The 27,767-nt window shown below is 43.1% G+C and overlaps 1 protein-coding gene across 48 annotated transcripts in view; it reads left to right on the top strand.

The window, feature by feature from the left end:
- Tcf7l2 (transcription factor 7 like 2) overlaps positions 1 to 27,767 on the top strand; it is a 187,627-nt gene that overhangs the window by 74,073 nt on the left and 85,787 nt on the right. The gene's annotated exons all lie outside the window — the stretch shown is intronic.

Below are 27,767 nucleotides of genomic sequence, written 5' to 3'. Positions count from 1 at the left end.
AGCTGGCTGATGATAAGCCTAGAGTAGAAATGAATTTAGAAAGTCTGGAATTAAATTTGACCTATGTATCTATAGCTTTGGAAGGGTATGGGTTTAACTTAGAGAACGTTTGTTTTCAGTACTAAGAGCCTACAACATGAAGTGTGTGTTGACATATATTTTTAATGTACTTTCTTAGGTTTTTGTAGGCTCTGAAAGTTTATAAATTAACCTCTTGAGAAGATAGCTCAGCCCTGTTAGAATATTCATTCCCTTGTATGTATTTCTATCATGAGCCGGACTTCATACTTTTGAAATAATTAATGAAAGACATATTTTTATAATGAATCCGTGACAGGTAGAATTACCAAAGCATGAAACAACTCATGTATTTTTTATTTAAGTTTCACAAAATGTTACCCATTAGTATATTTGCTACTATATTACTTGCAATTTCTAAAAATTGCAAAATAACTTTCTTAAGTTAAGAAATCTCAAGACGCATTGTGTCAAATTTCAGGCCTCCTTATTTGGTAGCTTGCTGTAATTGAGTATATATTATTTAATGAGCTCTGCCTTGGTTGTATGTGTGTATGTCACAAAATGATTCCTTTCTGTAAAACCCCATTTTGAGACATGATTTGTGAAAATGTCTTAACTTATGGTATAAATAAGGCTTGTAGAAAGAAGGCTACCTTTGCTAGAAGGGCCTTCCTTCCTTGCAACTCCATAATTAAATGGATGCTTGTAATTATGGATGCTCTGGGAACATCAAGACTTCAGGGCTAGAGGTGATGTCCTTAGATCATTTTAGGCCCAACCTGATCTCAGAAAAGGAAACTGAGGCCCAGAGATGCCTTAAGTGAATTGCCCAATGTCACACACTGAGGTAGTAGCCACAATGAGAATTGGATCCTGTTCTCTGGTCTCTTCTGGGGCCTTGTGGCATATTCTTTTCTGTGAGAGGTAAAAGTAATTTTTGTGGCTGACTCTGTTTTGCTTACTATAAGTGCAATCATCATCAGGAACCGTGACGAAAGGGTAATGAACTTTGTTGACTTGGGATGCTGATAAAGGTTCTTTTAGAAATTGAATGCCATGTTAAAAGATCTTAACATACAGAGATTTAAACACAAGTGGGACAGTTTTAGAGTTTTAGAGGGTGAAGTGAGGAAGCCAACCTCACTTCACTTTTCCTGCCTCCCTGGATTTCCCAGTGTGGGTCTAAGCTTTGAAATTTGTTTGTCTCCTTTTTGATGTGGTATGTGAGATTTCCCCACATATTTTAGTGACAGAGAAAGAATGTAATCTGTTGGAGGCCTTTTCTCTCTGAGTGTGGAGAGGAGTAAACCCTACAAGTGATTCAGTGTGGGTCCCTCATGGTTGTGGCATAGGATCTATGGGTCATACCTGTGGTGAGTGTAATTCTGATACAAGGGTGAGGAGTTGTCTGGAGAGAGGTAATGATTTTCCACCTCTTGTCCTCCCAAATCCCATAAGCATAGTTGTTACAACCTGGATCCTAACAGTCTAGTTTCCCTAGTGGAAATTAATGATCTGGAGGAGATGGTAAAACATTCTTTCCAGTGCCAGTGTGGATTTTGGCAAAGGGAGAGAGTAGGAACTTGGGTTCCTTTTTTCCTTTGCTGTTAACAGAAGGCACAGTTATCATAGCAACCATTTGGGAGCACACACATCACGTTTGAGATAGGGACTTGTGTGTAAAGGAGCCACAGCTCACAACTGTCATGTGATCTGGACCTGAGGATTAGTCGTTGTGTAGAGGTTATGGGCTAGTGGAAGAGGGTGGGTCCTGGGAGCTGTGGAGAAAAGAAAGACCTTATGTTTGGGCAGAAGGAGACCACATTTGGGAAATGCTTAATTACCATTTCACTGGACATGGGTAGTGTGTCAACCAAAACCAACCATACTGTGGCAGGTACTAAGAGTCTGTTTGTAAAGGGAGCATTCTGAAGTATGGCTCATCCATCACTTGGGTCTTTGTGCAGTTTCACATTGGCCAGAAGGTCTGGTTTATGTTTAAATTTGGCCAAGAGTGGCCCAATTTTTCTCCACATACTTGGGGCTTTTCCTCTCACTTTGCTTTTTATTCTGTTAAACAAAATCTTGTCAGATCACAGTACATCACCAGACATGTTTCAAAATAATCTTCTAAGGATTGCTTCCTAATTTCTCTGAAATCTGGATTTATTTTAACATGTGGGCCAAGCTGTTTCATAATTATTTCCAATGTTTCACTTTGAAAATAGAGAAGTGTTCAGCCTTTGTTGGTAATCACTAGCGACTACAGCTATCCCAGATTGCAAACAAAAGAAATTTCTCCAGTACCCATTTGTGGGAGAATCTGAAAGCATTTTGTTGGAATATTTTAATCTGATTGGATTTTTTTTTTCATGTGGTACGTGGGTTACCACATTACAAAAATATTGGTGTGTGGAATAAGTGTTCTTAAGTGGAATTCATTTTATCCAGTATTATGTGTTCATTCGTTCATTCATCCACTCATTCATTCATTCATTCATTTTCTGGTGCTGGGGATGGAACCCAGGCCCTTGAGCATTCCGGACAAGCATTCTGTCACTGAGTTACGTTCACAGTTCTATCCAATAATTAAATCAAGAAATAAACCCCACAGATTTTAGTTCCTCTAGCTGATAGAACATTCTGTAGGTTATAATCCGATGACTCCTCGTGTGTTTGGAGGAGAGAAGAAGTCTTTCCTAGAGTTGTCTTGATTGACTGACCAAAAACACAAGCAGTTACCCAAGGAAAGAATCAGTTGTTTTTTTCCCCTTCTTTCCCAGAAATTTATTAACTTCTTAAAGTCTCAAAGATACTAGCCACACAGCCCAAGACTTTGCTCTCTCCCCAATCCTGCTTTCTCATTTGTACAACTAGCTAATTTTTCTTCCTCTGCCTTACTTTGAAATCTGTATTTGTAATTTTTGCTTTTTCCCTCTCACAAAACAAGGGCCAAGCTGCTGGGCTGTGCAAAGTGGTAGTGTTTGCATGCGTCCTGGCTGACTGCCTCCAGCGGCTGGTAAGCTGTGGGTTAGGAGCTGCTCCCTGGATACCACCCCAGGTGTCTTTGCTATACAAAGACTTTCATTTAACTTCCTTTGTACCCGGCAAAAAAAAGATCCTGGACCAAAAATGGTGGTATTTTGGTATAATATATATCTAACAAACTAGCAAAAGGCTTCAAAAGTTTTTACAATTTTATCTTGGGGGTTTCCTTTTGAAGTCGGTGTGGAATTTTACCTTGGGGTGGATTTCTAGTGTTTCTCGTCTTGTGTGTTTTGTTGTGTAATGAGCATCGAAGTGCGAGATGAGAAAGCGGACTGAATCCTGAGGAAGAAAGCCCTCCAGACAGTGGTGGTGGTGCACATGTTTTTGTTGTATTGCTTAAATGCTGAAAGAGAGCAGAAAACTTATGAAATATAGCATGATGACTAGGATATCAGACAGGAGCTATGCCGTCTGTGCTGAGCGTTTCCAAGTAAGCTCAGGACATAAAGAGCCTTTGGGTTTTGTTTCTGTAGAGTTCAGGGGAGCCCACTGGTGGTTATTAGAAACCTACCTTGAAAGCACATTCTCTTTTTTGTCAAATACATGTGAGGTTTTGATCGGTTACTTGACCTGGGTTGTATTTCCCTGCGTTTACCTGAACCTGGAATGTACTAAGGGACTCTGCTGGATGCTACAGCTGGTACAAGCATGGTAGCCCTTAGCTGTATGGATCAGGTGCCAAGAAAGAATACAGAGCTCTTTTGAAAAGACTGAGAATTTGGGTGGGGATGATGGGCTCAGATGGCTCCATGAGAAAATGATATTTAAGAGAGGCTGCTAATGGGTACAGGGTTGTATTTGGAAAGCTGGAATAACTTCTGATGTTCTGTGGCACAGTAGGTCAGCCATGGGGGACAACATTTAAATCGTGTATTTCAAAATGGCTAGTCTTCCCAGCCCAAAGCAATGATAAGAGTTTGAGTTGATGGATATGCCAGTTACCCTGCTCTGATCCTTGCACATTGTGTGTGCATGGAAATAGCACACCGTACCCTATGTATCTATACATTAATTATTTGTTGATTAAAAAAGAGATAAAGTAAAATGGAATTTGAAGGATGGTTGGAGTTGTCCACATAAAGGTAGAAAAGAAGGGGTGAGAAGAGAGTCCATTCTAGACTGAAAGAAAAATATGAATGAAAGTCCTACAGGAAGGAGTTGGCTTTGAGAGAAGCAGAAGGTCAGGTGGGATGGCTAGAGGTTGGGTAGGCGTGGGATATGGTGAACTGGCCTCTAATCTTAAACACTGGGAATTTACGGTGGCATTTGGCTGTTGCCATAGGTGGCTTATGTTAAGCCGCTGGTTGTGGGGATGGTAAGTGAGGACAGATCTGGAGGGAACACCAGAAGAACCTGCTAATAAATTAGATGTTGGCTTGAGGGAGAAAAGTAGGTGGCTGGAGAATGCCATTTGCCCAGTGGTGAATGTAATCAAGAGAAGGAGCAGGCTTGGGGTGGAAGAGCTGTTTTTTTCCATAGATTTAGTGTTTGCCCTGATTCAATCATGGATTCATTCATTGGCCTGCAAATATTTAATGACTGCTTATGGTGTGGAAAAAAGCCTTCTAGACATTGAGAGAAATTGGAGTGAATGACAAACAATTATTCCAACAATGACAAAAAAGATTGTGACACTTCCCACACATCAGGTGTTTTGGGTGCTTTGTAGATGTTGCATTACCACCTTTCTCTAAAGGAGGAATTGACCACCTGGTCTCTGAGAAAGAGACAAGTAAGTGGGCACCTGAGTACAGTGTGTGTGGTGTGCCAAGTGTTTCCAGTAGGGTGCATATGGGGGAGGTCCCCACTCGATCTGCAGAGGCTGTGCCTCAAGGACACCTGCTTGCTTCCAAGGGCATAGGTAAGGCTGCATGGAATTTGGCTTCTGGTGTTTAAGCATTGTGACTACAGCAAAGGACTCATTATTGGTATGTTGTGGGAAGGAGGCACAAGGGGAGGTAGTAAATTTTGGGTGATGAAAGGATGTGAACCTACAATGATTTCCTGAAAGCTTTTGTTCTATGAGCCTGTTTTCCTTCATTCTCTCTACTACATATATGCATACTTCCCTGTGATTGATTTATTTACTTATTTATGTAATCAGTCCATTTATCAGTGACTCAGTCAGACTTTCTAGAAAACTTGGAGTGTGTTTTCCTGGCAGCACCTGAGTCATAACTTTCCCATTTCACAGACCGGGCTGTGGTAGGGACATTGTTTTGTCTACAGTATAAGGCAAGCCTGTGAACACTGCAAACATACTGTTATTTTTATGAGGGGAGCTAAGAGTGCCTAACATGAAGAACTGGGCACCCATATTACCTTTTTTGTTGGGGAAGGAATGGTAGATGGAGTCAAAGTGATTTGTAGGAAGTGTATAGTGTAAACCCCAAAGTGGACCCTGGGCTGTTGTAGAGTCCAGGATCAAAAGTCCAAAGCGTCTTTCTCTCCTCTCAGAAACTCTGAAGCTCTTGAGGTTTGGGTTCCTGGTATGGCCGCTGACCACCACTGCAATGAAATTCTCTGTCAGGAAGGATTATGTAACCTCTATGGTGTCCCTTTCAGATTTGAATCACATTTTCAGGACCTCAAAAATCCCACATCATCCTTTTCCTCCATGGTTTCATCCCTTTTTGGTAGTTGACTGTTGCTCTGGTTGTTTTTGGACACTTCCAGAGACGTAGTATCTTATCTCCTGATGGAGACTTTTTTTTTTTTTTTTTTTTTGGCACAATATGGACTCTTAAGAGAGTTCCACCTTTATATTGTGAACTGAAATTTCTATCCTCGAGGTGCCCGCGCCTTGGTGTGTGTTTTTGCTGTTTCATTATATGTAGAATGTCTTGACAATTTGAAGGTAGCTGTTGTGCTACCAATCCCCACCTCTCCACCACCAAGTCTTCAGAATTATCCTTGACTATGATTCATGTCTTCAGTGACTGATATCTTAAACTATTCAAGGTTGGGATGACTAATTTTTGGTTAAAACATTCTAACCTCTAAAGTAAGTGAAATTAACTTTTAAGTGAATGCAGTGCTATTCATTCATAAACTTTGTGTTCATTGTAGACAATTTGGAAAGTAGCCCATAATCTCACCACTCAGAGATTACATTTGAATTATTTGGTATATTTCCTTTTGGGCCTTTTCTTCTGAATATATTAATAGTTATATTTGTTTTTTAACACACTTGAGCTCATAGTTGTGCTCAGTATTTCTAGCTTTGTGTTTATTTAAAAAGAAAATTGCTGTACTTAATAAGCACATCCCCCCCATGTCATTAAAATTCTTAAGGGTTTTTAATGACCACATAATAGTCCATGATATGATTATCCCCCAATTTACTTAATCAGTGCCATGTCGTCGAACCTTTATATTATATTCTTTTGTTTCTGTTATTTTTGGGCAGTCCTGTGACGATTGTCTCTTTGTGCATGAATCTTCTTTTTTTGCTTCCCTGGGATAGATTCTTGAGAAGAATGGTAAAGGAGAACAGAGTTTGATACATAAGCACAAATTATTTTTCTAAAAGGTCTCGATTCTTTGGGAGTGTTAGAATTACCATGATCAGGATGGTTTTAATGTCTCTGGGGGAATTTAACAAAAGAAAACGTTCAGACTTGCCCGGAGAGGTGAGCACTTGACTCCATTTGCCCTAGAGACCCAGCCCATGCGTGACCCAGCTGACCAGGGTCAGCTTCCCCAAGGCCTTTCACCTTCCAGGTAGGCACACAAAGTGCTTGTTGCTGAAATGATAAGTAGGTGAAAGTCAGCTGGTGTGTGCTGTTTCATGGGATTGTATATTCATCTTAGATAATTCACAGTTTAGCATATGCTTTTGGTGCAGCTTGGGCCCTGGAAAATGCTTAGTATGTTTAGGGCTACATTGGAGGTATTGGCTGTACTCTTACAACTGCAAATGTTTGTAGCTAATGTGTTAGTTATCGTAGTTCCTTCTTTCCTTTTCTTCTTTTTTCTTTTTTTCGAGACTTGGTCTCACCATGTAACCCAGACTGGCTTTGAACTTGTAATCCTCTTGCCTCAACTGCTGAGGGCTGGGATTATAGGCATGGACTACCACATGCCTTAGTTACAGTATTTTTGTTAGTGTCATCTTATTATCTTTATATTTATTTGATGCTACGTGTGAGCTTGGTTAGGAGTGTGACCCTGAATTAGGTTTCTGGGCAAAAGTACCCACTCTTCAGAGATGCCATTGGATCCATTGTCTACAATGAGCCAACATTAATTGTGGCCAGCGCAGCCTTGCATTGGTTCTGGGCCGTTTCTCAATGCTGGGTCTTTGGCAGTTCCTGGCTAGCATTTCCTAACATTTGTTTCACTAAGTGTTTAATAAGGTTACTGGAAGAAAAGAGTTCTCTCCTAAAATAGGTTTAGGGAAGCTCTGGGGTATGCAAAGCAAATGAATCTCACTGGATCATCACTCAGCAGGGGGTTTGGGACCCTTTCTGGAGGAGGACTACCCCACTGCAGAGCGCTTCCTAGCATAAGTGACAAGATTGGAACCTACTTTGGGAAGTTGCTTTTGTTTCAGCACCTGCTCTGTTTACCAAGCGTGGGAGCCTGTTTTAAATTAACATGGATCTACTTAGAGCTAAATTCATGGTTTGGGCTATGTTTATCTTTCCAGTAAATAAAACAAAAGTGTTCCTTTGGCATCCATTCCGTCCTGCTTGTCATCTCTTGTCTTGCTGATTAACTCTGTGTTTGGGGCTTGCCTGTATCTCCAACCAGATTGTAAGTTTCTTGAAGCCAAGGAGTCCGTGGTTGATTTCTTGGCATGTGGTTTTCTTCTCTTCCACTGTGTGGTGCTTCGTTAATTAAGCAGAAAACCAATTTCTGATGACGGACTGGAGCTGATTTAGTCTGGAATGAGGGTGATTTCATCGTGACCGTGGAGTGTTCACAAGTGTCTTGGTTAACACAAGAGCCTTTACACGTGTCTACTTTCTACCTGATGTGGTAGCATGTTTTGGAGAGACATAATTTTGGGTTATGACATGGTGCAGGGTTTGCCAGTAACTTGATAATCCACCCTTACACATTCCAGCTCCCAGCCGAGCGTGTCTAATTGCTGCCACAGCATTTCTGAGGAACACAGTTACACAGAACTCTAGCAAGTCAGGCTGTGGGGCTTCTGTCTCTTTCCAGTCTTGGTTTAAACTGACTGTTCTTTAGGACTCGTGGGATAGATTCCCTGAGCTCTTGAAGAGTGTGCTCAATTGGGAAAACCAGGACTTGGTTATTGATTTTGGGAGATGGTTATAATTTACTAATGTTGTAAGGTTTATGACATTATTTTGTGATTTACTTGTTAATGACTGGCAGGTCAGATTTTCATCTCTTTAATACGTCAATATAGAAGGAAAAAACCACTGAGTTCTTGAATTGTCCCTTGGAGTTCACTTGGGTCCTATGAGGAAGTGTATTATGTTCATTTTGTTTGGGCTGAGTTGCCCAGGAATCTCCAGGCAAGGATGACCACGTTCTGACAATTACCCAGGTTTACGCTGAAGCCCAACACTCTTCTGAGTGTTGGGTCCAGCCTCTGTTTGGTTGCCAAACAGATGGCCAAGTTAGCACGTCCAGAATCTACCTGTTCCACTTCCTGCCCACTCTAAACCTGTCACTCCCTCCCTGTGTCCACCATCCTAATAAAGATCAACAGCATTTACCAGTTGCTTAGGTTCCAAACCTTGGAGTGCATTCTTTCTTTGTGGCATTGTGAGGTTTGCATTCAGGCCCTTGCACTTGCTAGGTAGGCCCTCTGCCACCTGAGCCATGCCACCAGCCCGTGGAGTGCATTCTTCATTCCTCTTGTTCTCTCATAGCTCCCATTCATTCAGCCTATCAGCCCATCTGTGAGCTCGAAATCTACCGCTTACAGTGTCTTTGCCCCCCTTCCATATATGTGGTGAATCTGACCTCTTTTCACTCTAGTACCATTACCCCTGGAGTCCAGCTGCCTTCATCTCTTGCTTGCATGTCGTCAAGACATCTTTGTTGGTCTCCTTTCTTCCCAACTTTGAGACTTCCCATCATCCATCCTTGGTCCCTGTCATTCATTCCCATACTTGAGATGGCCTTTGAAGGCCTCAGTCAGATGCTATCACATACCTCATCTTGCCTTTTGAAAGAGGCCCAGAGCAGTTATGAACAGATAGCTATCCTGTCACCTGACTGAAGTATGGACTGTGAGATTCAGGGTCTGGAGAATGTCTGGGCTGGTTAGGTCCAGGGAACTGTTCATGCTCACAGCTTTGTGTTGGCTGGAGTTTATAGAGCCTATGGAGGATGTGGCTAATATCTTTGTCATTGTACCCTGAGCAGAACCCAATGTCCCCAACAGTGTACACCCGAGCCCTGCTTATCCCCGAGGTTTGCTCTGTGTCCAGCTGCAGGCTCCTGCAACTGACTGTTGAAGAGCTTGCAACAGTGTGATGCAATCTGTTTTCTAGTCTAAGCCCGCATAGTGGGTGGATCTGGGCAGTGATTAAGTGCATCACTGCAGCTACTTAATAGACATGGGTAAGATGGGGGTCACCATGTGTCTAAGCACAGTGGGGTAAAGGCTTCTTGTCCTCCCTGTTCCACTGGCACCAGCTTGCCTGTTGCTGTCACTAGATTCCAAAAAAGAGATTCCAAGTGAAGTGTTGGTCCTCCAGCTCTTTGAGACTGGGGGTGCTGGTGATGGGGTGGGGAGGTGGGTGGGGCGCGGGAGAATAAGCTGACTTTGATGGGTACAGACAGAAAATAAAATCTAAAAAAGATTGTTTCACAGAGTGGGATTGTGGCCAAGCAGAAGGGTTTCTGGGAAAATCTTTAGGGTGATTCAGTTGGAACTCAAAACAAAACAAAAAAGTTTTTTTTTGGAGTCAGGTAGCAGCACCCCCTCAGCCAAAGCTCATAAATGAAGCAATGTCTGAAACCCAGAAGTAGCAACCAAGGGAAGGCATTGTCAGTGGCTGAAAAGGTGAGGTTGACTAGGAGAAACCGTTTGCACTTTGAGAACACAGCCAAGCAAGTGTCTTTCCTTCATTCTCCCTCAAGGTCCTTCCCATCCCTTTTCTGCAAAGCACTTGGCTGGTGTAGCCTTTGTAAATAGCACTTGTTATTGTCCTCTTAGTCTAAGAAATCACTACTAAAGGGAGCTAGAGTTCCGAAGGTGACCAGCATCTTTCCACCAGTTTTCTTCCTGATAATAGCACCTTTCCCCTAGTCACTTAACTCTGATGGATGTGTGATTGGGCAAGGGGCAAGCATATGATATAAACTTAAGAGTCTTTATGGAGATTTTATAACAATGGCTCTATGCAATCTTCATGCACACACACATATGTGCACACATGCCCCTTACTCCTCAATGGAAAATGCTTATTTGCAGAGGATTAAAATTTTAGCCAGCTTTAATCCTAAACTATCCAGCAAGTGTTGAAAGTGGTTCTCTGTCACTTATAAAGGAGTTTTAACTCATACAGTTATTCAAGCCTTACGCTTATGATACAAAAAAGAGTTGCTTCTTTTGAATTTTTAATTCTCTCAAAAGTGCTGGAGCATGAACCAGTTTTGCTGCCACTGTGTAAATAGGGCCTGTGGGAGAACACACCTTTCTTCTTTCAGAGAGGATTGATCCGGGCTAGTCTGAGAGTTGCTGTAAGGAAGAGACCAAACACTCTCCCACAGATGATCTATGTGAAAAAAGGAGTTTCCGTGATTCGCTTCTGTGGTCATGGGGAATTTTGGAAATGAACTTTAGGTATTTTCATGAAATTCCTATTTTCATATTTTTAGTTTCTCGGAGTTTTCTGGCTCCTACTTAGCATACTCATCTTTGCTCTAAAGCCCTCTCATTTTTGTTCCTTGGGAACACTTGTATTTAAAAGCATTGTTTTCTTATCACAGATAATTGGTGGCAAACTGAGTATACCATTGACTTACTGCTCTGTCTTTCCTATGTGATGTAAGTTTCTTCCATTTCCCATTAAAGTACATATAAAGTACAAAATGTCCCACAACTGCAAAACGTTTGAGCTGTTGTTCCAAGGCCTTTGAGCTGAGTGTGGTGTTTTTGTCCCTCTGCCGTAGGCTGGGCAGTGTCTGCTTGGGGCAATGTGTTGAGAGCGATTTTGAAGTCTTGTGTGACAGGGCTCTAAAGGAAAGTATGCACTTGATGGATTCGTATCTGCAAAGGGTCAAGGGAGAGAATAAGGGACTATAGGGAGGTCACAGCTGTCATTTCTGCTTTAGGCAATCAACCTTTTTTGGGGGGAAGGTGTCAGAAATTGAGCCCCTTACTGAATCTATCAGAGTCCTGTCTATGGCCGTGAAGACGACTCACAGACTTGTTCCAAATGAAATGGAGGAGAGAACCAGGCCTACAAAGTGAACGTAGGTTTTGGAGCTGGGCTGTGGTTTCACATTCTTGATTTATCCCACTTTGTTCCTCCCTGACGGAGATGTTCCCTTGCTACCCATGACCGATGTCTTGGGGACATGACCTATAAGTCAAGGGTGACACGCAGTTGTAGCCCATTTCTTGTGCATCCCACTTTGAATGCTTGCATTAACTTCTGGAAGTTACTAAAACTAGATTTCAGGAGTGATTTCCATGTGTTCATTCTTCCCATCCCTTCAATTAAAAATTGAATAATAAAAAAATCACTTTCCTTCTAAAGAAGGACCTAACGTTCATGTTATCTGAGCATTTTATTTGGAAGGGCAGGCTTTTTTTTTTCTGTAATACAAGCCAAATTATTTCTCTGTTTTGTTGTTTGATGGACACATGTAGTGACTCTGATTATTTAACAGTTCAAGTCTGAAGTGAGACAAGCACAGGTGTCATGCCAACAATCTCACGGTCAAGTTTCAGAGCATAATGTTTTAAAAAAATCTGACCCATGGAGAGGCAGTAAAGACATGTGAGCTATTGCATGTTGGATGTCTGGGTGGAATAAGTGAGTAGCAGAGGGCGTTTGTCAAGGAGAGGCAGGGCGGGCCATTGGCCCCAGGGAGCTGGGCTGGGGCTCCAGGGGTGCCCAGTGCCACATTCAGAGGCCAGCAGGGTTGGGCTTGGCGAAGTGCACTGGTCTGGATGCCTGTGTGAGTCTCCTCTACAGGTTTTCAGTTGGCAAAGTAGAATCTGCTGGATACGGAGCAAGGGTGTGGATTGTCGGGATCCTGCTGGGCCCAGGCCTGTGATACCAGAGGTCAGAACAGAAGCCAAATTATAAAGGGCTTGCAGAACATTTTGTGGTGCTCCATCCTGGAGCCTCAGTGACTACAAGATTGCAAGTTATAGGCCAGCGCTTTGTTCGCTCTTGGGCTAACTCCTCTTCCTGATTTTTCTTTCAGTGTTAGACTTTATCCCAGAATGTACATGTTGAAAGGTCTTGTGGTACAAGGCTCTCATTTTAATAGTCGAACTGATGCACTGAAAAATGTTGAGATGTAAGTACAAGGTCATGATGCTGCCTGTTCACTGAACACTCACTTAAACTAAGCACTTTGCTCGGTCGTATATGTAGTCGTCAGGTTTAATCTTTATAACACCCTATGAGCTAGCCAGCGTTACTCCCATTTTACAGATGAGGAAACTGAGGCGTAGTTGGGGGAGGATAGTGGACAACAGGTCATACAGTTGGAATTTGAGCTCAGAGAGCCAGAATCCATAGTCATGTTGCTGTCTTCGTCAGGAGCACACACAGTAGGCAGAATCAGGTTTTTGGACACCACCCCAGACTAATGTCTGTCAGGCTACTGCAGGACCCCAGGCCTACTGTAGTTCCTGTTGAGGAAGTGGGGCTTTGAGAGTTCCTAGGAGGAAAAAGTATGAACTCATGACAAAAGAAAAGAACCAACAGAGGGAGGTTTGCTTGGAGACTTCCATTCATCCCAAATTATACCTCCTTGCTTGCCCTGTGGGCTTGTGTCTGCACACTTGTGGGTAACTTACAAATCTTTTTGGTTAAGTCACAATGGATGGTGGTTTTGTTGAGTATTTTTCTCCCATCACCTGCCATGTAGTGCTGTGCCTACTCACTCTCTGACCTAATTTTTGTTTAAATTTGGATCCAAGGTGCTTAGAATCCTCATAGAGTGTGTGTCTTGGGGTGTTTGCAGCACCTTTGGCAAGAGAGGTTCAATGAGGTGAGATTCCCCATTTTTAGGGTGTCATGTTGGCTATTCTGTCTATTCTGCAGGACAAGTGAGACTGATTGCTCTCTAGTTCTATTTAAAATTAAAACAAAAGAACAGAAAAAGATCAAGAATAACATAACAAACCCACTCATGTACCTGCCACACAAAATAACAATTATTAATCTCCCCTGTGCTTAAAAGAAAAAACCCAAACCTCTAATCTTCTCTTGGGCCCATGATCTTCCTTTGTAAGTACTTACTATGTCAAAATTGGTGTCTGCCTAGTTGAGTTTTAGACATATTGTGTTATGCCCCTGTGTGTGCATGAATACAGTGTATCATAATTAATGTTAGTGGTTTTAAAACTTTAAGTTTCACATTCTGCAGCTTGCTTTTTTTTTTTTTCCCCTTAAATGCTGTATTTGAATTTAGTCAGGTACATTTAAATTAGTTCACTCATTGCTGTGTAGTATTCCATTGTATGGATATCTCACTGTTTTGTACTTCTGTATTGATGGTTATTTAGGTTGCTTGTAGTTTTTTTTTTTTTTTTAAGATTACAGACTGTGCTGTAATAACCGTCCTTGGGCAGGTGTATGTAGGCTTGTGTGTAGGGTTTGTAGAGGAATTGAGAAGACATTGTTGAGTTTTGATGTTAATTCATATTGTCAAGCCCTCCAGAACAATTGGATCAATTAGTACTTCTATTACAAATGTATAAACTCTCATTGATTGCACCAACCCTTAAACACTTATGTCAGACTTAAAATTCTTGCCAATCTCATGGATATTACAGTGACATCTTACCTAATTTGCATTTTTGACTTCTGAGATTAAATACTTTGTGTTTATTGTCTCCTCTGTGACTTGCCTGATTTAATCCTTTCTTATTTTAAAGAATCAGATGGTTTTCCCTTGTTGATTTATGGGAGCTCTTTATAAAAATTGGAGAATTGGTTTTAAGAATTGAAAATATTTTCTGCCAGACCATGATGAAAGTTTGAAACTTTGCTTAGGTGGATTTTTAAATAAAGAGGTTTTTTTAATATACTGAATTTTAGTATGTATTTTAATTTTATATATTGATGAATTCTATCAATATTTTCCTCTTTGCTTTTGTTTTGTGCCTACTCTAAGTAGCTCCAGATTTTGCAAACAGTTGGTGCAGGAGCTGTTGATTTTAACTGTATGTCTTCTAGCTAACAGCCGTAACGCGGAAATTAGTTTTCATTGGTAGGAATCTAAGCCAAGGGGTTTATTTTATTTATTTTCTGGTGGTACTGAGGTTTGAATTTCATCTCCCGCTTATTAGAAAGGTGCTCTACCTCTTGAGTCACACCTCCAGCCCAAGGCTTTGATTTTAAAGTAGGATTTAAAAACATTTTAAAAACTACTCATTTGGGGCAGAATATTGTCTTGTGGTTCTGGGGATGGAACCTAGGGCCTCTTGCTTGCTAGGCAAGTGCTCTGCCACTGAGCCACACCCCCAGCCTAAGATACAGAAACTCTGGATGCAGAAACAAAATCCAGGAGTGCAGGCACAGTAAATCTCTCTCCATCATGTATTGACAGGGAACTAGTCCCCAGTTCTCTCCCCAGACACTTTCTATGTTTTATCTCATCAGTCTTTCTAGCAGTCCCTCTTGAAGTAGGTGATTTTTTTTACCCCCATTTAGGGATGAGAAAACCAGAACCTAAAGTGGTTAGGTAATTGACAAGGCCAGTGGCAGAGTCAAGATGCAAATCCTGACCACAAAGCTGTGCACTTTGTACTACACCTCATTAAAGTGGTGTAGTACACTTTAAAAAAGTTAAAAAAAAGTTAGTTGGAGGGTGAGTCTACATAGTTTTCAGTTGGAATGTAATTGAAAAGAAAGAGGGGTGAGAATGAAGGACACCAAGGAGAAAGGAGAAGGGCTTGAGTTTGAGATTCAGTAATTGAGGTTAAAAACCCATCGCTAGGAGGGCAGTTCCAAAGCAACAGTTCCGTATTTCATGTAACTGAGATGTTAAAAGCCCAAATAATTGCATCACACAGGTCTGGGGCTGAGTAATCAACCTCCCTGTTCTGGTGGCGGAGGCAAAAAGTCTGGGAAGCTGCTTTTGCCTAAGGAATTACATTCCAGGGGACTCCGAGGATTTAGGGAACCACAAAAGCCATTTATTTCGAGTACAGTGAGATTTCTCCCACTTTGATCCCTAATCCATAGCATCATTAATAAATGAAAAGTGCTGTAGTTACTTTTTTCTTTCTTTCTTCTTCTTCTTTTTTTAAAACAAAGCGTGCTTTTAAAATGGCTTTTGGTCTGACATGATTCATTTGCCACTTGGAAAAGTGCCATTACTTGGGATGAGCAGGCCAGGAGGGGGACGCCCAGTGGGCAGGCGAGGGCTGCTGCCTGGGGCCTGGTCCCCAGCATCTACCCTTGAAGCTGCACCCTTCAGGAAGTGTGTGAAACTAGGCTCCAAGACTGAACTAGCTTCTGCTGCATGTATGTGTGAAGGCTGTAGACCACTCACAGCCAGTGTGGATCTTTATTTGCCACTGCCTCTTACATCAGCTGAGGAAGACTGCTATGAGTGGGCTTTGATTATTGCAAGCCAGACAACTGCCTTGGTCTCCCCTTTCCCTCCCTCCCACCCTGCCAGCAAATAGTGGTTCCCCACAAGAAGTCAGGCTGGGAGTTTAACAGCAGGCAAGAAAATAGTGTAGCTGTCACGGGAGGTTCCATTTTATTGGTGACCAGGAGGGCAGAGAGGGTACAGAAAAATAATATGAAAGAAACTAATGAAGTAATAAATGACAAAATAAAAACATTATATTTTGACCACCTACGTTGTGTGGCAGATTCTTCATCTAGTAATTTAATCTTTACAGTTTGAGTTTATTATCATTCCCTTTTTACAGATGAAGAAATTGAGGCCCATAGAGAAAGGAGGTGGTTTCTTCATAGGTAGGAAGTCAGGTCTTGATAGTGTTAGTTTGATTGGTTTGGTTTGGTTAATTCCTGTGTTCTCTTTTAGCTGACAATGGACAAGTAATTTCAGAGTGACAGGTGGCACTGAAAGTCAAGCAGTGAGACAGAGGGGCTCTGGCTGGAGACTTATTTTAGGTGGGTGGTCAGGGGGTCGTGATACTCGCCTACAAGGGCCCTGTGTGGAGCCCTCAGAGGCTTCTGGACTGAAAGAGTTAACACCTCTGTGTGCCTTCCACTGGTTCATTAGGACCTTAAAATGGGGAAGAAGGTGGTGGATGTAAATGTTACAGTCTTACCTTTGGCCCTTGGGGACTCTTTCTTTCAGGCTTGGTTTAGTAATAATTTGTGACTGCCCCCAACAGGGCTTCCTCTTAGGAAACAGGAGAGAATGGCTTGTTACATTCAAATATACCATAAAAGTATCACCATTTATTTCAGAGTCTGATGACCTGAGCTGGGGGAGACTTTGAAAGGGTCTGAAGTGGCCCTTTGGAGGAAGATGAGAGGGGGTGGGGATCCTCGAGCCTTTGTAAAGAGGCTCAATGGGAAGATTGCCAAATGCTGTTTTTGGAGTGGGTGAGGGGGAGGAAAGGTGTAGATGGTTGATTGGAAAATGCGGCTTCGCACACGATTTTGGCCGAGCCAGGCCCTAATCCTTTGACTTCCTGGCCAGTTTGTGAAAAGAAGGGGCTGTGTTGTGTCTTCAGTTGGAGTAATAAGGGGGCCCGGAGAGTTGGATCCATGTGGCTTTCAACTTCCCAAGAGTGCTGGTCCCTGTGACAGTTAGTTTCAGGTTTTGGGAGGTGGGCTAACAAGAGACAGAGACAGAGACAGACCCCAGCCCAGACTGACAGTTCTGGGTAGAAAGCAGCAGGAGAGCCAGGCTGACAGCATCCTTCAGAGATCCCGTATACCATCCCTTGCTCTTGCCTTCTGGAACTGTGCAGGGGAGGGTGTGATTTAGGGAGTGCCCACTCTGCAAACAGGAAACCCCTGCTCCTGCTGCCTATGCTTGTCACAGAGATAGTGTCACAGTCTGCCCCAAACCTGCAAAATCACTCCTGCCACTGCTCATGCCCACAAAGGGTGGCAGTGGTGGTGGTGGTGGGGGGGGGGTGGGAAGGAATAGGGGAACAGGATGGGGAGGGGAGCTTTGGGCTGTAATTTGAGCAGTTGATCAGGTTGGGAGGAAAATATTGATGTACCCTCTTTGTTTTTTGAACCTGAAGTTTGGGTTTTTCAGTGGCTTCTGTGGATTTTGAAATGTTTTCTGAGCGCTGGAGTTTGGACGTGAGGTCACCATAGGTACCCACTTGCCTATACACTATTCAGTAGAATATTTTCAAGACTCCATAAAAACAGAAGGCTTTCAAGCTGGGCCACTTGTCCTGGCCCTCCTCCCACCCCCCACCCTTTTTGGCCAAACCATGCAAACATTGGTATTCAAAAATATTTTGTTACTTTTCTTGGCAACCGGTTCCAAGAAGAAATTGCAACACAGTCTCAGAGTTAGGAGGCAACTTTCTGGGGAAAAGGCGGGGGCGGGGAGGTTTGGAGTTTGAATCAAAAACAGACACGAAGCTTTAATAAAATAAATGAAGCGAAGCCCTTTCAGCTCACGCCGGACTGTGTTGGTGCGGGTCAGGCTTCATCGTACCTAGTGGAAATTGACAGTCTGAGAACAGGGACATAAACAAAAATGTCAGGCCCTGGGAGTCTCATTCGCTGGACAATGTCTCAATTGTTCCCTTGTTCTTCAAGGCAGCAGGAGGGTGGAATATTAACTGTTTACTGCCCGAAACTGGCTGAGAAATTGCTTGGAGAGGAAAAAGGAAAGACAGAAAACTGCCTTTTTTATTTAGAAGCTATTAAACATGTCAGTAAGTGATAAGAAAAGAGCAGATTGCTTTCCCCTCAATTATCTGCCATTCAACTCCATATTCTCGGGCACAATTTTTGGGGTGTGTAAGCTGGCAGGGCCCTGCATTTTACATTTCAGTTTTTAAGAAAGATTGCTGCCTGTAGGTTATTTGCCCCAAGTGGATGTGTGACACTGGGGTTTAGGGAAAGGAGCACATTTTTGATAACAATTTAGATTTTTAGCTTTCACTTGCTAAATGCTGTTGGTGTTTGTTCTTCTTGTAAAACTGCCCCCCTCCCCCCCATGGAATAAAAACTGGAAAATTTCAAAAACAATAGGGATTCCCATCCCCCACCCCCCTGTAAAAATACTTAGTGCTAAAGACAAGGGGAGAGGTGACTTTGTCTTAGAGGGAATTGGAGGCACAAAAGCAAGACCAGAATTCTTTTCACACTTGAACTTTGTTGATTAGAGAGGCACACAGCACAGCCTGCTGTATCAGCCTTTATCTGGGCAAAGTTCAAAACTCAACTGGTAATTATGTCCTTAGAAGCTTTAAAAGGGCTGTGTTGTTTCAAAACCAGAGAGCAAGCTTACTTCTTCGGGACATAATGCACTCGGGTTGTTTGTTAGATAAACTTGTTTTAATAAATAGGGGTCAGGGGAAAGGTTGGCAGTCTTGGAAGACTTTGGTTCTGACTCCCTGATAAGGACTGTCTTCTCTCGGGGAACTTGAGGCTTTCTCTTCCATTTAACTTTCAAACAAGAAGTTTGCAGGCAGCTAAAGTGAGCTTTGGCTCCTGCTTCCTGTCAGACAGGAAGTCACTTCCTTGGCCAAAATTACAAGCTATGGCAGAATTCCCTGGCCACACCGAAAAGAGCATGTTTTTCCCAGAAGACTGTGTTTCTAGATGCGAAAGCATGAATTGGTAGGCTGTGTGATCATGGGGTACCCAAAATACATAGGGAAGAATGTTGTTGGAAAGAGGCTGTGGCCCAAGGCAAATGCACTACCCAGAATGGTCCACAGAGGTGGCAGTGGCCTGGAGCTGTGTGACGATGGGATAGTAGCCATCTGTGGGAAGCCCTGACTGTCTCAGCCCTAGATAGAGAAGTTTGTGTCTTAAGTGAGAGCTCACCTTGTTTATTTGAGAAGTTTTAAGTCTTAATGGTGGTAGAGATGCTAAGCAACTTGGTGACCTCACAGATTCAAGGTCTTAGGACGCCATTAGCAAGCTTTATTGTATGTTTACCTCCCCCTCCTCTTTATTACTCAAGGGTTCAGCCCCCACCCTCCCCGCCACCCAGCCCTTCCGCCCTTAGAAAAGTTCTCAACCTCATGGCTTCTGTTAGGAGACAGTTCAGTGACTTTTGGTGGACAGTTTCTTAAGACTGTTCCCAGCCTGGCACGGTCCCCAGGTGCTGGGTGGGGCTTGTGATTTCTGGTCATTTCATAGATTACAGAGGTTTTCTCAGCTCTCTAGAATAGAGTGTACTCCAGAGTCCGCCACATGGAGGCTTCTTCGTTCTCCCCGAGGGATACCCAGGAGATAAACTGCTGTCCTCTGCATTTCCTGAGTTTGGGGGAGCAGCGTACACTCTGCCAGCAAGGCAGATTAACATCTACCATGGGTTGTCCACCTTCAAGCACTAGTTTCCCTCTTATGTCTGGGCACGAATGAGAATATTGGTAATAAGTGTTGCAGGCATCAGTGAGAAAGGGTCCAAGTCATAAATATTTCACATGTTGTTAGTTGGTCAAGACGTGGCAGGAGAGGGAAGGCTGTGTCACCTAGGAAATTTGCTCTTCCATTGAGATGAAAGGCAGTGAATTAAGTGCCCGCTTTTTCTCCCTTTTCCCCTCTGACGGTTATTGATCCTCTCCTGGAACTGTACAGTTCACTTTCTGATCTTTTTCTCCACAAAGGGAATTCCCAGTTTGATAGCTGGCATACACACAAGCTGCACAAGAGTTAAAAGTTGGCAGTGCTTGTCCCCTTGAGAGACTCAGTATTTTCTTTCTCGTCCTTCTTAGGAGCTAGAAGATATTTCTAAAAGAATCTCTTTGGTGACTTCGAAGTGAAGAGAGCTTTAGAAGCGTTGCACAGAGGAAAGAAGCAAACGCTGTCATTCTACACACTATTTCCTTGTTAACAAAGAGTGAGGAGATGTCTCTCACTAAACTTTTACTAGGAAAGGAGATGGGCCCGGAGAGCAAAAGCTTAAAATTATACCATGGCTGAACTACTTTGGACATACCATTTAGTAGAAATCTTAGGAGGGGAAATTGTCTTTGAAAACGATTGCTACCAAGTCACTCAATCAGTATCTAGCTAGCCAGCTATCTTCTGCCTCTTCCAGCTGGTCTGGAGCTACCATTTGAAGGTTCCCCTCAAACCCTAACCTTCTACCCTCACTTTTGCGATGTCGGTGTGAAACTGTCCTCCTCTAGACTGGAAGCATATTTAGTGCACCTGGTTAGTTCTTACCTCAGTTCTGTTCTCAGGGACTCACAAATATATCCGTGTTAGGCACAAGAAAATGGACTGTATCCCATCTTCCTATATCCTTGGCTTACAGTGAACTCAGCAGTAACACAGGCTGACATCTTCCAGGGTACAGTTTCTTTTGCTGCCCTGGTCACATTTCTTCCATGTGTGGCTCTCTTAAGGTCATAGCACCTTTTGTTGTTATTGTTGATCCACGCCCCCCCACCCCGACTTTGGAGGGTGGGTGCCAAGTGAGGATATAAGCAGACAGTGGTTAAAGGAAGTTTAGTCTTTCTAGGTCAGATTATTTAGTTTTGCCATCTAGGTAAAATTCAACCCAATTAAGGAACCATTTGGTGTTTGTAAAAGCCAGGAAAGGAATTGAACAAAGACCTGGAGGTCAGGTCTTTGTGGTCTGTTACAATCCCCCTAGGGTCTCTGGCCAGAGGGACACTTGAGAGTCTTCATAAATGAGTAAGGGTTTCTTTCTGAGCTCTTTATTACCAAAGACTGAATAATAAATTGGGTGTGATGGCTTTTGTCTTACACATTAGCAGCCACCAGGGTAGAAAGTATGTTTGTGTGTTTATAGTTAAACAAATATCGTGACTAATTTATTGTGGACTATGAATAGGATTTCTCATAATACATCAGAAAAAACAGTACTCTGAATGGACTTTGGACCTGCTTTACCACAGAACTTGCAGGCAGGAGAGTATTTTTGTTGTGAAGTTACAGTTCCTGTCATGTCTCTAGTGGTGACCTTCTGAAGCTGGTCTTTAAGACATGGCTGCCAGTTGTCCACATATCCTTGTGGGGGTTATAAATTTGATCTTAGAGAGAAACACTGTAATAATAGGTTACTGCTCGTATTTACTAATAAACCTCCCCTTTGACAGGCTTCAGGCTTCAGGGCCCCAAACTAAACTATTTGCCTACTTTTATGTTGGTCCAAAAAGCATGTTCTTTGTTTTCTTCTCAGTTTCTTAAGGGTTTTTTTTTTTTTTTTTTTGGCCATGCTGGGGATTGAACCTAGGGCCTCATGCATGCCAGGCAAGCACTCCACCAGTAAGCTACACTCCAGCTCCTAGTTTCTTAACCAATGAAACAGTGATATTTTACAGTACTGTCGGTATTGGTGAGTGAGTTGCAATGGCCCTGGGATGTGGCATTGCTCTGTCTGGGGTAGGTAAGGGATAGAAAGGAGATGAGAGCAAGGGCTCTGTAGATTAAGGTTAACTTGACACTGGATGGTACATGATTTTGATTCTGTTGTTTGAAGCTATCATATCCGCCACCCTCCCAGCCTCCCTCTGCTCTTGGCTGTCTTCTCTTGAGACCTCCTCACTTGACTGATTCTGAGCCACTTCCAATGGGCCTGAGGGTGGAGAAAGAAATAGGAAGAAAAAGGGGCCAAGAAAAGAGCAGTGAAAGAGTTTTTATTTAGGAAAAGGGAAACAAGCCAAGAGATTTGGTCAATTTTAAACAGAAGGGTCAACCAAAGGGAGGGAGGCAGTGGATGCAGTGATGTGTGTGAGCCCTGCCTACAGGAGAAGGTGTATGTATTTTGGTGGATGAGCGGATTATGTGTTATCCAGGCAGGTTGGAGGGGGTTCCTGAAATAGACAGGACTAGAACACCTGGATGGAAGGGGAAGCGTTTATTGCTACATGGGGAAATTGCTAAGGGCTTGCTGGAGTCTGGCTGGGTTTGTCCCTTTTTGCTTTGTGAAAAGGACTGTGACCTTTGAAATATGTAACAGGCTCCCAATTAGACATCACAGTTCTTTTGCTAGAGATCATATTTTTTTGTTCTTTGACTCTGGCTGGCTGCTAGGATCCTCATACCTGTCAGGGACAGGTCTCCTGGGGTGAGAGGAAGGGGCTAGGCCAGGGCAAGCTCTCAATGGTGGCCACTGAGGCATTTTCCAGACAGTTCCACTCTTTTGCAGGAGCTCGGTGAACATTTAAATGGGGCAGTAGGCTCACATCTGCTTCTGTTTTTCCCTTTTCTGCAGGCCAGACTGAAAACTTAATAAATTGCATGAAACCCAAGTAAGCATGGATGTTAAAGAGCATTAAATAAATTACATAAGTATGCCTACCTGTAACACTTTTATAAGGTAAACGCACGTGGGTTATTTTGCCATAAATGTGCACACGGATTAAGATTTAGTCTAAAGCCTCCTTGTTTGAGCCCAGCCATCGGTGAAGGTAGTACTGTTCTCCTCCTCTCCTTCTCTCCGTGGCACACACTGTAACTGGGTTCGGAAAATGCGATGATGATGCCATAAGTACCCTTGTACAAAAGTTGTTTTTTGTTCCAAAACATTGCCAGTTCACGGCATGTAAAACTACCACGGATGCCTCATCCAGTTTTCTTCCTCCCCAAATAAGGTAAGCATTAATGAAGCAGCTAAAGGCCTGGGAAAATATTTTGCTATTCCTTGAAATGAAATTTCTCCTCTTGTGGCAGCCCCAGAGATTGTTCAGCTGAAATGCCAGTCTCTAGCCAGGCTTTTGAATAGTCAGACAGGCAACGAAACTTAAATAATAACCACCTTCCTATGAGTGGTAGTGAAGAAAATGATGAGAGGGTCATGTAGCCTGATAGAGAATCACTTTCCATGAGTTGCTTTGCCCAGTATTTGGAAAGGCCTTGCTATTAATACCAGGAGTGCTTTGCAAATGATGTATCTTTTGCATCGTTATAAGGCTATGATTCTTATTATTTGGTTTGTGTCAGTGCATGAAGGCAAGAAGCAGCCAGAGGAATGCACCTTCAAGGAGCATGAGAATTACTGTTTTTAACACCACATCCTCTCACTTCCGACACATCACGAGTCATAAGATAGACCCTTAAAAAGGAATGTTCAGGGCTGGAGGCATGCATGGCCCAGGTGGTAGAGAACCCACCAAAATAATAATAATAATGAAACATTTTTCTGGGAGAAAAGGAAACCCTATTACATTGTTTATCCATCTAATTTTAGACGTGTAAAATATAGAAACAACATGGGTGTTAGAATGAAGGAGGTAAACAAACTTGTGTAGGTGCGTACTTGGAATAGAAGCTATGTGGCTTGGACCTCTAAATTCCAAACAGGAGCTTCCAAACTGGGTTTGATCACTTGTGTGATAGCATCCACACCTTCAGCTGTGTTGATAGAGGAACAGCGGACTAAGAGTCATTGGGCATGGCCTAGTCAGATATCAGCACTAAGAAGATCCTGCTGACCAATTTTGCAGGGTTCTGTTAATAAAGATTCTGCAGTTCCCAAGTTTCACATTGTTTTTGACCATTCAAGAAAGTTGCTGGCATTGACAGATGACAAGGCTGGATTGTCCTGCCAGCTTGCTTCTCCATATGCACACCACTGAAAATAGGTGCACATTCCAACCTCTGCTTAGCCTGCTTCCCCTCTGGGAGGACTAGGGCTGCTGCATGAATGGGAACAATGAACACACAGTCTTCATCAGAAGGAGATATCAGCACATTTAATGTACTGCTGTTCTTGTGTATTCTATTGGGAAGAATAGGCCTCGCACATTAACCTTACTGAAAGTGTGATGCATTTGAACATACAGTTGAAGACCGACCCAAAGAATATGCATTTCTGCTGCGAGCGGTTTTTAATAAGTCAACATAATAGCCTGTGGTTATTAACGTATTATGTGAATTGGACAATGATATATACTTTGAGGACCTTGAACTAAATCTCCAAGCTAACGGCCTATAGGATGGGCTCCAGGAGGGTTGGCGTTCTGGCGTTGAGGTTGTCATACAAAGAAATGAACTGCAGACCACTCACTGGCAGAAAGAATTTTCTGGTACTACTCAACCCAAAGTAAATTTTCAAATGCTTAGACTGCAGTGTAGCATTGACTAATGTCAGATTAATTGGATCTGGACTTCTAAATGTGGGTCAGCTTGGGTTGGAAGTGATTTTATTATCCAGAAATCTCTTTGTACCTCTTTTCCCCTCAGAAATACTCAGCCCTTATTTTCTTCTGTTGCCAAGGTTTTCTGGTTCAACTTCTGAGAAGCAGTGTATTTTTCTGCTAGATGTCATGAGAAGTAGTGCTGGTAGGCTTTGGTGAAATGCTGTTTAGATTTCCTAGAAACTTTCAATGTGTTGATAGTTAAATTCCAGGGCAGAGAGGAAGGGACTTAGTCCTGGAGAGCCACAGTTCGTGTCTTAGCCCAGTCACAAACTTGCTGTGTAACCTGGGGCAAGTCTTGGCTATTTTCTGTCATGAATAAAAATTTTTTAAAAGGGGAGGTTGTATATGATTTTGGACTATGACTACAAAATGGAAAATAAAGTGAACAGAGCTTCATCATCTTTGAGAACCAGGATTGTCTTTATGTTGTTATTCTTTGAGTACCCTTTAACTTTTTAAACTGGGGAAAGCTTTCCTCCATGATGTGTAATACAACTTCATGGACTTTGGTTAGACCCTGAAGTCCCTTTCAAAATGCTGCAAGTTTTAACAAAATGCTGTTAAACGTGCTGGAGGAGATAGAGTTCAAAGAGGCTGTTCATTCTATATGAAAACATGCTAGATACAGCCCTGCTTTGTAAAGACGGTTGGTGAAGGGTAGACCAGCTTCCCATTTTGAACAAAAAATAAGTAAGTCTCAAAAAAGTAAGTCTCTCTGCTCTGTCTACTCTTTTGTTTCTCATAGACAGCTTACCTGAGGACTCCTTAATCAGGGGCTGTATTAGTTAGAGAGGGGCTCACCTGAAATGTGATCACTTGGGAACACTTGGATGATCCAGGATGTTGGAAAGGGGCTGGGAGGGGGCCCTTTTGGAAGCAAGGGATCTTAGTCAGTCCCTGTAAGTCATGGGGAGTTTATTATAAGACTGCACAAGAACCAGGGAGAGACTACCACGGTGCTAGGCTTCTCAGACAGACAGCAGAATTCACAGCTTTCAGAACTCACTCGGCAGCAGCTACTGGATGTTGGCCTTAGGAGCCCTGAGGGGTGGGGCTGGGGGTGCTGTTCTGAATCCCTGGCTGTTTGAAGGACCTCAGCAGCAGAAGTTGGTGCCTCATCATAGTTTTACTTGGTCCTTCACTTGGTGTTGTCTCGTCTTTATGTGTGGGGGTCTTTTCACCATGCTCTCTCTCCTGCGGGGTCACCCCAGCCTGCTCCATACCTTCGCTTACTGGCTCTGTGTACCCTTAACCTTTGGCTGTCTATGTTCCACCTTCTCCTTTCCATCTTGTAGATAGATACATGCTCTTTAGAGGCCCCCAATTCTTTCTGTAGTTCTGGGGTGAGAGGGATTTGGTGCTGCTTATCTCTGTATGGATGGGGGGAGGTGTTTGTGCCAGGCAATGTCACCAGCCACTGTTCAGGCTTGGGCTGGCTGTCCTTGGGTGAGGTCCATTAGCAGGAAGAACTGTCACATGACTCAGAAAGGGAAGCACAGGAATGGTGTGGCCTTTCAAATCCCAGTTCCACCAAAAAAATTAAAAGGTTACTAGGAATGGTGGCCTTTCAGAGGGGCCCACGATGGTGGTTGACTCTGTAGAAAGGGGTAGTGGATATGGTGGATACTCTGAATACTGTGTCTAGCTTAAAGGGGGCACGTGCATCTGTGATAGAAGGCTGTTTGTTTCTTGCTTGGTTAAGTCCAAGAAGCCTTCCAGAAGGATGTGTACAGCCACCAACATCCAGACATTATTTAGAGAGGGAATTAGGAAATGTTTAAAAGCAGTGGCAGTCTATTGAGGGCCTATGTATACATTTGGTGAGGAGAACTGGCTGGCCACAGCGTAAGCCTCTCCTTTGAAGGTTATTTCCGCTTGTCAACATTTGAGATCCAAAGGGGCTGATTGGTCAACATAGGTTTTTTTTTTTTTCCTCCAGTGTTGGGGGTTGAACTCAGGGCCTTGCACTCTCTAGGCAGGTGCTCTACCGCTTGAGCCATTCCACCAGCCCCTTTTGCATTGGTTATTTTTGAGATAGGGTCTCACTTTATGCTGGGGCCAACATGGACCATGATCCTCCTGTTTGTGCTTCCCTGTGTAGTTGGGATGAGGCTAACACCGTAGCACTCAGACATTGGTTGAGATGGGGTCTGCTGGGGTTGGCTTTCTTATCTCTGCTTTCAAAAAGCTTGGATTATAGGCTTGAGCCACCATACCTGCCCAAGATTTTCTTATTGAACCAGATATTGTAGAATACTAATTAAAGGCTGTTGTGTCATGGGAAAGGGCCGTTTGCTAACTGTGTCATGGGAAAGGGCCGTTTGCTAACCCCTCGCTCAAGTTCTGAGATTGTATTCTGCAGAAGTGAGATGGGTGTGGTATTTTCCTTGTCTTTTGACATTCAGTTCCCCAGTATACCATAACATCTAATAATAAAACTGTCATATGTGGAGCATGGGCGGGGGAGGTACACAGGTCTGTCGTTTCACATACGCAAGCCACAGCGAGTCCTTGTTTGCTTATTTTGGTATTTGCTCTGGCAGAGGGCTTTCTGTGTTCGCAGTTGTCTTGTTTGAATGTACACATAGGTATTTTGTAGACAACACTTGTGAAACCTCATAAGGGCCAGCTGAGGGCTTCACAAGATCCTGTGCTGGGGAAGAAAGTTTTAGTAGGAATGATGGGTTGGTATAGAACACCAGAATGGGCCACAGAAGGCCCTGGAGTTTGACAGAAGAGCCAAGGGTTTTGGTAATAATGTCCTTACTATCTCTGTGACATTGAAAGCTTGCTGAATGTGGATACCTGTCCTCCTTTCTTTAAAATCTAAAAAACTTGTATAATGAAACTGGTCACAGGTATCAGAAACTCAGCCTGCACAAGGCTAAATAGAAAAGTGGGCTTCATTGGCTCCAATAACCAGCTGTTGGGAACAGCAGAGATGGATGCGCCCTTAGGGACATGTGAAATGCTGTTTTCACGAGGTGCCATCAGGCCTGTGATTGGCAGTTGTGTTCTCTCTTTCCTTGTTGTCTTCATGTTCTCCTGCTGCAGCTCTTAGGTGGGAAGGTCTAGAGGATGGGGAGGATCCTGTGTTCTTCTCCAGAACTGGAAGTAGATGAGCTCCAACCTTTACTCAGCCTTACTTAGCAAAAATCTCAGGGCAGAGTGCTAATTGGCTTGGGTTGGGTTGGGTGCCATTTTTGTCTGAAGCTCTCCATGAGGCTAGGAGGGAGGGATCATGTAAGAAGATGGGGCCTCCCATCAG

Source organism: Castor canadensis, chromosome 7 (assembly GCF_047511655.1).
Source record: "Castor canadensis chromosome 7, mCasCan1.hap1v2, whole genome shotgun sequence".
NCBI lineage: Eukaryota > Metazoa > Chordata > Mammalia > Rodentia > Castoridae > Castor > Castor canadensis.
This window is presented reverse-complemented; position numbering and strand designations above follow the sequence as displayed.